Below are 15,828 nucleotides of genomic sequence, written 5' to 3'. Positions count from 1 at the left end.
CATGAACACTTACATGCTTGGAAAAGAGCAAATTTCCTAACCCCATGGATTGTTCTTGCACAGTTGTTGACCATCTGCATTGTCGACCAAAGTGTGTCAACAATACAGAGGTCAGTTTTATCTCAAATCAATCAATTCATGGAAACTCATATATCTACATATATAAAACACATATACAGACACACACACACACACACACACACACACACACACACACACAAGCAAACATATATTTACAATTTTAAAAGTTAAGTGTAAAAGTTTCTAGCAATACAGCATTAAATGCTCCTATAAACCAGATCAGATCTTCATGCATGTGATCACTGTTTAATTCTGGAAGAATTTTTAAAGTATTTTTCTAAAAATAAAGTTTTAAAAGTCTTGCAGAATGTGGAACTCTGAGTGGAACACCTGCAATTCCTGGTTCTAGCGATACAGTATGTCCAAGCAGGATGTACAGTGATCTTTGTTAGGGCATTTACTAGGTTGGGTTAATTCTTTAACTGCTAAACAATTATAAAGCAATCAGTTAACTGGGCAAACTGTTGCTTAAATTAATAGTTTGGCAAAAAATAAATTATTTTGTAATGTTAGGACAGTTGCTACCAATTGGTAGCTGGTTCTCAAAAAAAAAAAAAAAAAAAGAAAAGAAAGAAAAACGGGTTTCCAGCCATTCATATACATCATTGCTAGTTTCTGTAAGATGCTACATTTAAATGAATATCCATGATGCAAAGTTACCTGTCAGGAGTGCAATGGTTGCCAATCCTTCTGGACTCGAGTGTTAGATGAGAGTTTTAAACATTATTTCTATAAAACCTTTAAAAATTATTTATGCAATAAACAGTGATCACATGTCCAAAGATGCTGACTTGCATTTTATGCAATAAACAGTGATCACATGTCCAAAGATGCTGACTTGCATGTGCATTTAATTTTGTACCTTTTAAAAACTTTGCACATAATCTTTGATAAAGTAATATGTGTTAAGTATTATTATACCCAAGTGGTAATCTGCAGAAACATGCCTTTTGTTCAGTCAAGCAATGCTTTATTAGATTATTATAAATTATTATGTTTGACAGTATATTATGCTATGGAAGGTGATTCTGTGCACTTTATAACTATTACAAGATATCTGTTTCTGCAAATTTGTAAAAAAAAAATCTTTAAATGCCATTTGAAAAATGTTGTACTGTTTTGAGCTCAAAGCATTTGCTTAAAATAAAACACAGCATTCAGTCTTAAGTGTGTGTTACAACTATGTTAGGTAAAACATCAGTCCTCAGAGTATAAAATGATTCTTTCAACAAGCAGCATGTATGTTGAGATCCTGTTAGATGCTAAGAGTGGACATAACATTGCTGAAGACATTACCCTGTTACATGCAAATGCTCAGTACTAAGCTGATGTTGACAGATTGAAGTAACAGGGAAGATGTGATGTAATTAATTATAGCAGAATGTGCAAATAGCAATGAAACAACTGGAATGATTTAACAGCACCACTTTCAAAAATATGAATTAGGCCAGGTCATGAAAATAGGCAACTGTTCAGATTTTGCACCACAAGAAAGAATTCAGTGTGCATGTAAACATAATCTCAGAAGGAACATGGTAATAGATAGATGGATGCAGATATGTGCTTTTCCTAATCTGTGAAGGACCAAATATAGTAGATGTCTGACACTGTGTACACAGCCTAGAATTAAGAGGAAGAAAGTATGCAGTCATCCGAACCGACATGGTACAAAAGTAATATAATACGCATTATGAGAAATATTGTAAATGTTTCAGGTATTCAGAGACTCATGAGCTTCATAAGAGTAACATGAGAGTGCCATTAATTTACTTTATAGAAATATTAAATACTTTGGTGAATACTAACCTAGATTAATTACGTTACTAATTTACATATAAATGCACTACTTTCAGTCTCAGTTTCGATAAATGAAATCATATCATTGTAGGAATTATTTGTTTTTAAGCACTGAACTGCAATTCCTAGATAACTTTTGCAATATGTTAATTTGGAGACATGATATCTGCTCTGAAATGTAAAGTTGTTTTGTTATGCAATGCTTGTAGCCTAAACATTATGCTATTAGCAATATATCTAACTTCTCTTTCATTCTGGATTACAAGGGTGCCATCCTCTTTGTTGTGTACCTGGTGATCCAGTACTGGCTCATCAAAGACCACTGCTCAAGGGGACACTTGCATCGAGTGTGTGCCCTGATTGTATTGTGTGTCCATCAGTGTGAGGAGGAGTCTGATTGTGTGTAAATGGGCATACTCCCACGTGTCTGTGTGTTTGTGTGTGTGCGCGCACGTCTGTGTGTGTTTGTAAATGTGCATGCATATGTCTGTGTCTTTGTGTGTGTGTAAATGTGTGCTTGTTTAAATGTGCATGTGTGTGTGCAAGTGTTCTTAACTGAATGAGTGACTGAGTGATTGGAGATTTGTGTGGTTTGGTGTGTATGTGTGTGTTGTTATGCAGCTTGCTTGCAATTCTGTGTTTGTCGGGGGAAGTGAGCACAAAAGGAAAACAATAACACAACTAGCAAATATTTTATTAAACTCAGATAACTGTAATACAAGCTTTGACATCACTCACACTTTCACAATTATTAAACACACACACACACACACACACACACACACACTACAAATGTTATATATACATGTTCCATTAAAACAGCTGAAGCATCACATTACACCAAAATTAATATCTTAAGCATCTTGTTTTTATAATCCCGTCTTAAGGCTGTAAGTCTTATTTAAACCCTGCTGAGCAGTGACATTTAACATTGAAATCCAGTTGAACCATTTATACCCCTCCTCTGCAGTTTAATTTTATTTGTTGTAAAATCATGAACACAAATGTATGTTGTGATCCTAAGTTCAAAGAATACTTAGCAAGTCTATTGGCGTTGCTAGCTTTCTTTATAACCATGCTCACAAATGCAGTCTATATGGAAAGAATTATAGGTGATATCCCTTATTTTACTTTTGAAAATAAATAAAAGCTTAAGCAGCAGTTATGCTACCCACAACTCAGAGAAAGGTAAGACAACCAGTTAAAGAACAGATACATTCCCATATAAACATTGTAAGATGGCAGGTGCTAGAAGAATAGACTGAAGACTGACTTTGACAGTGTGAATGTTGTTCCTTTAGCAAAATGGATGCAAACAATGCCCTTTCCTGTTGGTAAGACTAGGAGGGAACTTACACACTGCACTGATGAACATATTTTGGTCTAAATTAGCCCTGCTAATGCTCTTGTTAAGCTTTGCTTGAATTTAGAAATACAACATACATTTGTGTTTATGGCTTTACAGCAAGTGTATTTAAACTGTAGGGGGGTGATTTATTCGACTGTCATGAGACAGGTTAGTTTTACCATACTGATGCTGTGTTGTGATAATAATCTTGTTCAGTAAGAGAGGAACCACAGTTTCAGACATTTGGTGTTTGCATTGAGTTGTGGAGTCAATGGTGTAAAGCTAACATCTGTGGGATTATGACTGAATGCCTCTTAAATCAAATTCCCACCTTAATGTAATGATATTGCATCACCTTGGATCTGCTATTGGCCAGGGATATCCAGACGCATGAGCAGTGAGAAGTGCTGCTACTCATTGAGTCATAGCAATGAACAGTGAGAAGTGTTGCTACTCATTGAGTCATAGCAATGAGCAGTGAGAAGTGCTGCTAGTCATTGAGTCATAACAAGAGTCATAGCGATGAGCAGTGAGAAGTGCTGCTAGTCATTGAGTCATAGCGATGAGCAGTGAGAAGTGCTGCTAGTCATTGAGTCATAGCAATGAGCAGTGAGAAGTGCTGCTAGTCATTGAGTCATAGCGATGAGCAGTGAGAAGTGCTGCTAGTCATTGAGTCATAGCGATGAGCAGTGAGAAGTGCTGCTAGTCATTGAGTCATAGCGATGAGCAGTGAGAAGTGCTGCTAGTCATTGAGTCATAGTGATGAGCAGTGAGAAGTGCTGCTAGTCATTGAGTCATAGCGATGAGCAGTGAGAAGTGCTGTAACTGATTGAGTCATAGCGATGAGCAGTGAGAAGTGCTGCTACTCATTGAGTCATAGCGCGGATGGAAGGAGGCCACCTGTCTCCAGCAGTGCACTATACATTTGTGTGGAACTGTGTTCTAAATCATTCATAAATTTCCTGATTCTAGGTCAGAGTTTCATATATAGCAGAGCAGCAAAAACTATGATCTACTGAACGTCAGCCCTTGAGCCAAGTGTTTGTCAGTGAGGGATGGCATAATGCTTGTGGTGTTTACCTTGCACACACAAGGTACAAGGTTTAATTCTCACCTTTGGGAAGCATGGCTATGCTGAAAAAAGCCCCTTGGATTGTTAGATTAGTAATCCACTATGAATCAACCATGAAGCTATTAAATAACACAATATAACGAGTATAACTTGATTCATTATTGAATCCACTGTTCAGTAAGGTGTAGAGACTTGCATCTTTAAGCCTGTGTTGAAAGCAAGTTATTTTGTTATAACATGAATCAGATGTTTCAATCAAATAGGTGAGATTCAGAAATGCATAATACACTGTGCATGATTGTTCAGTGTATTATGCATGAACAAGCTAGAGACAGCTGCAGTGCTAAATGGGCCTCATCAGTGACATTTGCATGCAAATGAGGCAGGTCAGGGACATAGCTAGTGCAAATTAGCCATGTTCACTTCCCCAGAACACTTCAACAGGACTAGACCAACTCAGTACAGCAATTTAAAGAATAGCTCTTTTGCACTTTGCCTGGGAGTGAAGTGTAAAAGTGTACACCATGTTTTGATTGTGCACACCCATTTATTTCAATAACAGGAGTGGGGTACTTAGTGCCACTACAGGTAAGTATTGAGAAGCTGTGCATATGAGTGTGTGTGTGTGTGTGTGTGTGTGTGTGTGTGTGTGTGTGTGTGTGTGTGTGTGTGTGTGTGTGTGTGGGTGAGTGTGACAGAGACCATTTGTAGAGTACTCACCGTTCCTGCTTCAACAATGTGTTTTTTCGACAAAATTACCATTGATTAGTCTACTCTTACTATTAAGAACTTCATCCTGGATAATACGTCAGATGAAACATCTTAAAGGCATTAGATCTTAATGACCTATTCAGTCATTTAGAAATATGTACCTGGACAAGTCATGGATTTGTTGTAAGAACCCAGAAGATGCATTAAGGCATGGGAGCATTTTAGACTTTGTTTACGAAACTATCACATATCTTTATAATTCATGGATTAAACTGCAATATGAGTGTGCTCTTCGTGAAAGAAATAAAAATGTATTCAGTCTGAAGGACTGACTTCATCAGTAAATCCTTTCCAATAAAACTTATTAAACATTGCTTTTCTAATCCCATGACAGATTTATCTAGATACTAGATAAGAAGCAATAACAGACATTAAGGAATATAAAACCAGCTGCTTGGCTCCAGTAAAAAAATGAATGCTGTGACAAGCTAGAACTTGAATTATACAACTCAGATTCACAAAGACTCAGTTATGTATCCCAAGCTTCAGAAGAAAAGCATTTTTGTTTTTGGCCAGATATTGCTGACTTTAGGTCTTGGTCATCCCATATTATTCCTCTTCCTCGGAGGCTACTGCAGTTGGGGGGATCCCCCATGATGTGTCCCTTAGTCATGTGAATCTTGTTCCTTCTTGGTTCTTGGATATACCTCTCTGAGGGTCATTATATTGCACATGGGTAAGGTCTTCTGTTTAACTTTGCTTTCTCCTGACATGCAGGGCTGGCAGCATAAGGGGCTTTACAATGGCAACATGAGGGAATCGTGCCCCTGCATAGGAATGTATATTTCATGCTGTCCATTCCCAGCACAGCTGCACTGTCACTACCAGCACACTTGTGACTGAGTTGTATGACCTCAACATGACCCAACTCCCTCCCCCAGGATAGACAGACAAGTTAAACCTCATAATTTCTTGTCCATATTTGTCAACCTCTTAGTGCAAGAATTATTGACAAAGTCAAAAATAATGGGAACAAATGCCCAAAATCAGGGACAGATTTTAAATATCACTCTTATAAACCTAGAAATCTGCTAAAATCACTGGTTTTGCATTAGCATGCATTTTCTGAAGGATATGAAATTGAGTTCTCAGTGTTTTTCCAGAAATCACAAATATTGAGAGGAGTATACCAAAATATGAGGTAAAAATATGGACCTTGTACAAAATTCTGGACAGTTGAGAAGTACATTTTCTCCTTCCCAACACCAAGTCTAGTAGATACTTAAGCACTTAATTGTACTCAGGTCATCTAATTGCAGTCAGGACTTCATACCTCTGCACCAACAAATAGTTACTGGGTCAAGTTGGCAAAACATTATCCTGTGGTATGTATTCACTCAGTTCTGCTAACAGGAATGCCACCTTCTGCTTAGGTTCACACAAGCAGTATAACTGTGTCCATTGCTGTGTCCACTGTCAGTAGAACATCATTGTTGATGGTAGTGCCCTTCCTACTTCCATCATTGTTGATGGCAGTGCCCCTCCTACTTCCATCATTGTTGATGGCAGTGCCCCTCCTACTGCCATCATTGTTAATGGCAATGCCCCTCCTACTTCCACCATTATTGATGGCAGTGCCCCTCCTACTTCCATTATTGTCATTGTTGATGGCACTGCACCTCCTACTTCCATCATTGTTGATGGCAGTGCCCATCCTACTTCCATCATTGTTGATGGCAGTGCCCCTCCTACTTCCATTATTGTCATTGTTGATGGCAGTGCCCCTCCTACTTCCATTATTGTCATTGTTGATGACACTGCACCTCCTGCTTCCATCATTGTTGATGGCAGTGCCCCTCCTACTTCCATTATTGTCATTGTTGATGGCACTGCACCTCCTACTTTCATCATTGTTGATGGCAGTGCCCATCCTACTTCCATCATTGTTGATGGTAGTGCCCCTTCTATTTCTCCCCATGCAATGATAAAAGTAAATGCTTGTGTATAAGTAACCAATACTCCTGGTTGTGGAGTTAAATAAAATATCTGCTTGAATAACAATGAAAAAAAAAGAAAAAAACAGGTTCTTCAAAATATTGACTACTTTGGGTTTTTGGTTCCACTTCTTTTATTTGTTGTAAACTATTTGCTTGTCCCCACTTTATGTGGAGCAAACACCATGTTATTCTTACTGCAGACTGTTGCTTTCTGTCAGTATCACAATCCCCTTTGTACAAGATTAAGACTGTTTTAAATCAGATATCCTAGAAGATTTTGCTATTTTTATTTAAACATGAAAGCATGAATAGCTACTGAAATGACTTTAGCTATATTCTGACAGGTCTGTATAATACTACTGCTTGTTTCTAACAACACTGCACCTAATTAGAATCTCTAGCTTCCTATTTGCCTTACCACCATACCACTGGTAATGATATAGGCAGACAACCTTCCTTCATTTTCTTCAGTTAGCCCAGTGGTATACTGCCATTCCTCCAGCTGCTGGCAATCCTTCAAGCACAGTGAATCCTTAGTGGATCCAGCGTGCAGAATTCCCCATTTTTGCCCATTTGGCATTCTAGATAGACAGACAGCAAGTTGCAGAACCTCCCCCCCCCAAAAAAAAAGCTCAACGGTATCTCACAAATAAGTTCATCTTAATTCTCTGCAAAGCTCTTCTCTAATTCTTTTTTTGTTACATGTTTCCTTCTATCCTTCTATCACTTTAACAGGCCAGCCCTCATGCCCTGTCCACACAGGGTCCATCAGCCACTCCATGCCCCCCAAACTTATTTGGTAATTGCTGGGGCTGATCACTGATTCAAGGCAAAAGAGTTCAGCATGTCTGAGATTCTGTACAGGGTAGACTTACTTAGCATACCTGTTTCCCCCTTCTCCTTTGTGGCAGTGTGGCTTGACCTGTGGATAATTGTGCAATGTGAATTAGCAGCATTTTGGCCCATTTCCACAACAGCTTAGCAAGGCACACTTCCACCTGCTGACTACACCTCTTTTGGTGGTGGCCCTGGCCTACATCAGGAATTTTCATTAAGAGATGCTCATATACCATCATCCCAGGGAAGGGCACACCCAGCCATTCCTGCCAGCCAGTCGCTCACCTGAGATGCTAATTGAACCTGGTTCACTTAACTTGTAGTCAAGGCTTTATCCCTCTACACCACCAGAGTGGCTGTTTTCTCTAACTCTGCCTGTATAGTCTCTGTGAAAGTCAATTTAGATTATATTTTAAGTAATTAGTGCTTGTTTGCAGTTCTTTCATGGCTAGAGGTGTACACTGCAGCAGGCTCCTATTAACCTAATATAAGTGGCCTTAAAATCCATTTATAAGTAAACATTGCAACAGATAAAAACTCTGTTTAATGGCAGGACAACTTTTGCTGTCTTTCTAAAGTTTGGAGTGGTGTGCTTACAAGAGGAAAATCTAGTTTTGTTTCCTGCAAAATAAAGCTGAACTCACCTGTCACTCCAAGTTTCTCTAATGGCTTATGGATTGATTTTCTTACAACATACACAGTCTGTGGGAGTGTGGGGGTACATTAACTGCTCAGTCTCACATGTCTCCGCATGCCATGTGGTGGCATCTTTCTAAGTTAGGGAGAAGAGTGCATTTTCAAATAAGTTAGTAGTTAGCCCAGTGCTGTAGTGCAGTTTCTCTCCTTGATATAATTTCTTGCATTATATGTATATAATTAGCCCTGCACTGACTAAAAATGCACCATATGTGATGAAATGCAATTATTAAGTATATACATGTGTTTATAACAGTAAAGAACCGATATGTGTTGTCCTGCTGAGCCTATGGTATTTATAAGTGTTTTTTATATAAGCAATGGAATTAGTCTTACTGTTGTGTTGCATTGTACTATACCTACTATTGTGTTGCATTGTACTATACTTACTGTTGTGTTGCATTGTACTATACTTACTATTGTGATGCATTGTAGTATGCTGACTGATGAATGCTGAAGCTGCAATTCAAGGACTCAGGCTACAATGCTACATAAGCTCTGTTACAAGATCTATGAAAGACGTTTTATGTGTTCTTCCCTGTAAAGCTGATACTAAATGAAATAGATGAATAAGTAATTTAATTTCTTATGAAATTACTGTTGTTCCTAGGAATAAGATGAAGATGTCAAACTTCATAACAGCTTAAATGCCACACTGCTGATACCCCTATTACTCACACAACCAGTAACTTTGCCTCTTGAACCCTTTAATGCACCCTCTTAGGCATGTGTTTTAAAAATGGCCTGAAAATGCTTCAAGGCATTGTTGTAGGTATTTCTGACTTGCAGTTATTGTCTAATTCTCATTTGTCTCCCTTTCTATATACTCTAACCTACTTAAACTCTATAATTCTAACTCCCTCTTTTTCTCCCTTATATTCTAATATTTTGAGTCCTTAGCAAAGCCTATCAGTGACATTCCTCATTACTGCCCTTTTGGTGAACTAGGAAAACAGACAACAAGTTGCCAGAGATAGCCTGCACCTGTCATCCCTGGGATTCCGGATACTGGCTAAGGCTCTTGCCTCCCCTATAGTGCCCTTTTTAGGCAAGATTCAAATGACAAATTCACCACCATAACAGGAACAGGCAAGCAAAAACTGAGGGTAATGCTACTCAATGCTAGAAGTCTAAATCTCAAAATGCACTCCCTCGAGGCACTCCTTAAAATGGAGAACATCAATATCTGTGCAGTGACTGAGACCTGCTTCAAAGCTCCAGAGAGCACCCCTGCATTACCAGGCTATAGCTCATACCATACTTTTCAGCCATCTAACCTGGACCAGAACACCAAAGGTGGAGGTGTGTCCATATTCATTAAGGATATCCACACCTCCAGGCTAGTTGCTCTCCATAATGCATCCGAGGTTATCCAAGTGCAACTAACTCTGGGCAAAACTGCTATCCGAACTGTAGCTTGCTACAGATCCCTGACCATACCCCAGGATTCCCACTCCTCTTTTCTTGATATACTGGAAAATATTAGGGTTCAACCAAACACCCTAATAATGAGCTATTTCAACTACCCCACCATTAACTGGGAAAACAACTCGTACCAACTCCTTCGCTCAACTCTTTCTGGAATTCATACATTTTTGAGCCCTGGATCAACTTATCCACACCCCCACCAGTGGCAACAATATCCTAGACCTAGTCATTACCAACATGAGTGACCTGTGTTCCATACCTGAAGTCAACTCCTCATTGGTCAGATCCGACCATAAGCTAAACACCCTAGATATCCGCATCCCACCCCCATCCCCTCATTAAGGAAACCACAATAAAACAGTTCTCCAAATCCAACTTCATGCTTCTTAGGACAGAAGTGGCAAACTTCATGACACCTATGCAGATGGACAATACAGTTATGACTTCTGAATCCTACACAAATGTACTCTATAAGTACTTACATGAGTGCATGGATTGTGCTATCCCAAACAGAACCAAGATTCTATCCTCCAAAAAAAGGAAGCCAATCTGGTGGTCCCCTGTCATAAACAAACTCTACAACAGAAGGAAGAAACTGTTGCAAAAGAGAGTAAAATCCCATGAGTGGAGGAGCTCCCTGGTTAGCCTCAGTAAGAAGCTGAGATCCCTTATAAGATCCTCCAAAGCTAGCTATGAAAACAAACTCACCACTGATTCTAAGGACAACTACAAAGCATTCTATAGCTATGTCAAGAATCTCAATGGTAACACCCAGATCTGCTCTGAGTTACAGCACAACAGCACAAAAATTACAGAACCAACTGATATTGCCAAAATCCTGGCAGATAGGTTCAGGGCTAACTTTACCCCCCTCTCACCCCTAAAGGGCCCATATCTATACAGGAAGAATGCAGAGTCCCTGTAATCACAACTATGCAGGTAAAAGCTGCACTCTCTAAAGCCAAAAACACAGCATCCATGGAACCAGACAACATCCCAGGCTGCGTTTTACACAAACTTCAGAACAAACTGGCTCCCCACCTAAACACCATGTTCAATCATTGCCTCAAGTCAGGCTTTGTGCCCACTGAATGGCACATAGCAACAGTTATCCCACTCCACAAAGGGGGAGCCGCCACTGATTCCAGGAACTATCGCCCTATTAGCCTGACGAGTCTGGTCTGTAAGACCATGGAACGTATCATCATGGAACTCATAAACAAAGACATTGGTAACCTCTAAATTCTGGACACCACCCAGTTCAGGTTTGTGAAGGGCAGATCATGCCTCCTGAACCTGATCGACTTCTTTGAGACAGTCACCAAAGCCGTATATGAGGGTAAGGTGGTTCATACAGCCTATCTTGACCTCACCAAGGCTTTTGACACCATCCCCCATTCTGGAATTATAGCTAAAGTCACTAAACTAGGTATAAATCCCTACATCACAAGATGGGTTGCCAACTGGCTCACTGACAAAACCCATACTGTAAAAGTTGCAGACTCCAAATCTAACTTCAAAACAGTGACAGATGGAGTACCACAGGGTTCAGTCCTGGGACCACTCCTGTTTGGTATCTACTTCTCTGAAGTACAGGCCTTTGGCTAATGATGTTCGCAGATGACTGCAAACTAGGACCCATAATCAAGTCCCCAAATGATGTGGACATCCTACAGAAGGGCCTCACTGAGACAGATGCCTGGTGTCAGTGCCCTGGCCTCAAGCTCAATGCCAAAAAGTGCACTGTCATCCCCTTTGGTAAAAACTCTGTACCCATGAACTACCACATAGGCGGCAGTCTACTTAATGCTGAATGTGTGATAAGAGACCTTGGGACCCAGGTGGACAGTAGTCTCCTTTGATAATCACATTGCCACAGTAGTCAGGAAATCCTTCTACATGGCACACCTCATCACAAAAGGATTCTCATCCAGGGAAAAAAGAGGTCATTGTTCCCCTCTACTCTATAATCATTAGACCCATTATAGAGTACAATGCTCCTTTTGGAATATACCTCACAATACATCTGCAGCAGCTGGAAAGGCCACAGAAGTACCTCACAAAGAGGATTACTGGCCTCAAACAGATGCCCTATACTGACTGTCTCAAAAAACTCCAGCTTTACTCTGTCACATATCGCCTACTCAGAGGCGATCTCTGCCTAACATACAAAGCTATGTCAAACCCAGAGCTGTTGGACATGCTACACCTAAAAAAATCTCAATCCTTCCAAGCTACATGCTCTAGGGACCTAAACCTTGTCACCACAATAAACAGGACATGCTGGAGGGATAGATTCCTGTCTCAGAGACTTCCCATACTCTGGAACAAGTTACCCATCTGTGTTAGGCAAGGTTCATCATTAGCACTCTTCAAGAAAAATCTTGATGAATGGGATGGGAAATAGGAAATACACCCCGAGGATCACTTCTGTGGCTCTGCTCAACAGGGACACAGGAAAATAACTTTCTAGGGTGGCGTAAGCCGGGGAACCTTGTTGGCTAGGCTTACTTAGGTCCTTGGGCTGATAGCCTAGTACCTACCTATGAACCTAAGCCGCTGGCTGCCATAAAAATAAAAAGCACTGCAAGCACAACAGTATGCCTCTAACAAGTCCATTTCAGCTCTTTGTTAACTGCAAGATTTTTCTCTAACCAAGTATTCTGCCTGAAGAATCTTTGTGGGAGTCAATTTAAATTATATTTTAAGTAGTTACTGCTTGTCTGTAGTTTTGTCGTGGCTGGAGGCATAAACTGAGGCAGACTCCTATTAACCTAACGTAAGAAGCCTTAGCATCCTTTTGTAAATAAATCTAGCAGCAGTTAAAAACTCTAGTTTATGTACCCTTTAGTCACTTCTCAATTTGGCTCTTCTGCTTCCTTGTTTGTCTTACTTTTACCAAGGGGATAGGGATGCAAGCCAGGATGGTATAACTGGAGCGAAGTGCCTGTGTCAGTCTGCATAAATGCTGCATGGCATGACAACAGTAATAACTCTTACTGTAAAGACTGGCGATGTGTGCTTACTGAAACCTTAACTTTAATTCATCTCTCACTCCAGTAGCTTACAGATCATTTTCTTACAGCATGCATAGTCTCTGCAGGTGGGGGTCCTGCTGTATTTATAATCACTATGCTGGGGCTCACTACACTCCCCTACAATACCCCTAATTTTTCACCCGCCCGGGCCTTCTTCTCCAGATTTCTAGCCATAGCCAGCAAATTACAACAACCAGCACCCAACTCAGTGCAACCAATTACAAACATCTATTTCAAAACATCCATTATATTACTTTTCTCTGAATTCCAATACACTTCTCATATCTTACAACCACATTCTGTGCATAGTTGAATCTCTCTCTTCTGCCCTAATCCCAGGTAACTCCATACTCTCCTCAAAACACCCACAACTTTTCATTATATCTTAACTCCACTCTCCTAAAACCCCACATACAACAGTTCACTTTTTACAATATTTCAAAATCTCACACACCTTACTTTCTTCTCCTCCATCTCTCTCCTAAACTATCTCCTTCTATACCCCTTTAGATAAGCATGACATCCGTACCAATTTCACATACCCACTGCCTGAACACTAACTTCCCAAATGTGTATCTATAGCCTGCACTCCTCCTTCTTCTGTGTACGTACTGCCTGAACACTACCCCCCCGTGTACCACTGTCTGTATGTTTCAATCACCTACCTTTCAGCTTACATCCCTCACCAATTTAGCTGACACCATGCTTAAACATACAGCTCAATTTATTCTACTTTTGACTTTTGCCCATTTTACAAACTATCTAAACAACTATATTTTAATAACTCTCCTAGTTCCACCTCAATACTCTTGAGTCCAACATCTATAAAACCATTGTTACCATAGTCCAAAATCTCTACAACTCCCCTCACCTCCACTTTTTCAAACACAATCTTAAAACAAAAGAGCCCTTGTATTAATCCACTGGCAAAAAATAAACTCAAATTCAAAAGGTTCCTTGTCTGCCAGCAGCACTTTACATTACTACAACAATGTGCTGACATCCACCCAAACGTAGACCTAGTATGACCATCATCCTCATCTGCTAGCTCATCATCTTACTTGTACCATCAAAATGGTGACCAAACAACACTGAATTAAAGCTCATCACCATTAATCTCATGAGCATCTCCATTAAACTAGCAAACATGCATGTTTTCATTTCTTATCACAGCTGGACAACCTTGATGCGAACAAGATCTTGTTACAATGCAGCATTAAGGACAATGAAATCCTCCTATCAGGATATAGCATACTAACAGTTGACTGTAAAGTCAAAAAAGACTGAATGTGTGGCCATTATCTACCCCATCAACCTTAACGTCTACACCTACCAGAACAATGTTCCTCAGTTTTGTAATTCTGCTTATTTATTTTCTTATAGTAAACCCACACAACAGCCTGTGCATCAGGGCAGCATATGTTACTCCTGGTTAGAATATTCTCTTTGCAAAGGACCTGTTATTCTAGGTATGCTCCAATATACCACACAAGACCTTAATACCTGGGGACTTAAACATAGATTGGTAAATATAATATCTTGAAATTCATATTTACTTTAGATATTGCATGTATCTTTTTTGTATTGTCTTGATTTTATCTAGTTTAAAAGTGGAGCTTTTCTCCCCTGGCCTCTACTGAAAATGGACATGTGTCCAGTTAGACTAGCCCGGTCAACAAATGTAAAATAAATAAATAAAATAAATATCTGAAACTTCTGTAGCTAATATGAACCTATACTGCTTTAAACAACTCATTGTTAACCCAACTAGATACACTAAGCCTACCAAAAGAGTATCTATATTAGATCAGATACTCTTATCTCATTCAACTACTATCTCTACCACAGACACCCCATCGGATACCTTAAGTGATTATTTGCCCAGCTTTGTCAGTAGAACTTCTATCCACTCTCCCAGGCTTCATCACTTCTAGTTGATACACAAAGTGACTAATTTAAATGTAGAAGCATTTAGGTCTACCTTAATCATATAACAAGATTCAACTGAAAACACTACTGCAGACAATGCCACACTTGTTCAGCAAAGTCTTTCTCAATATATCGAACAGACCCTTCCCACTAAGAAGAAAATGAATTAAACTCAATCGGCTTCCTGGCCTATCTCATAAAACAAACAACTTATGAGACAGAGAGACAAAGCATGGAAAATACAATAAACCTTAAAAATTATAATAACTTCCAGACCTACAGAAACCTCAGGCATGAAACCAAGTTCAACAAAAAAATTAACAAAATCATCACTACTCTAGCATGCAAGATAATTATCACAGCAATTCAAATCTCTTCTGAGCATCTGTCTAACTCTCAACCCAAACCCTCTCCAGAACTCCCACAAAAAATGTATTCGACAATTACTTCATAAACAAACATTGTTCTTACTGAAAACAAATCCCAGTCGTAGCTCCATCTATATCAGCCAGCCTAACTCTGATTCTGCTCATTTTCCTCTAAAACTCATTATTTACTTCAGCTGTAAAAATACCTACTCATACTGAAAACTCCTCACTAGCTGCAGATAAACTTATATCAGGATACCTGAAACTGCTGCTGAAGCATTTGACACAGTCACCCATCAATTCTTACTGGAAAAGCTTTCTTTTTTGGGCTATCAATAACCTCACTACTTTTTGACCTGTCAAAAGCATTAGACAATCACCCATGAAATAGCACTGCAAAACCTTCCTCTCTCAAGCCATCTCTAATCTCCTTTCATGGTTCCCAAGTTACTTATGAAACAGATATCAAACTGCCAAATGGCAGAATGTGTACTCATCCTCCTACCTGTATGAGCTGGTGTACCAC

Source organism: Protopterus annectens, chromosome 16.part0 (genome assembly GCF_019279795.1).
Source record: "Protopterus annectens isolate FY-2018-M chromosome 16.part0, PAN1.0, whole genome shotgun sequence".
NCBI classification, from domain to species: domain Eukaryota; kingdom Metazoa; phylum Chordata; order Ceratodontiformes; family Protopteridae; genus Protopterus; species Protopterus annectens.
The sequence above is the reverse complement of the archived record's forward strand: the minus strand, read 5'-3'. Positions refer to the sequence as shown.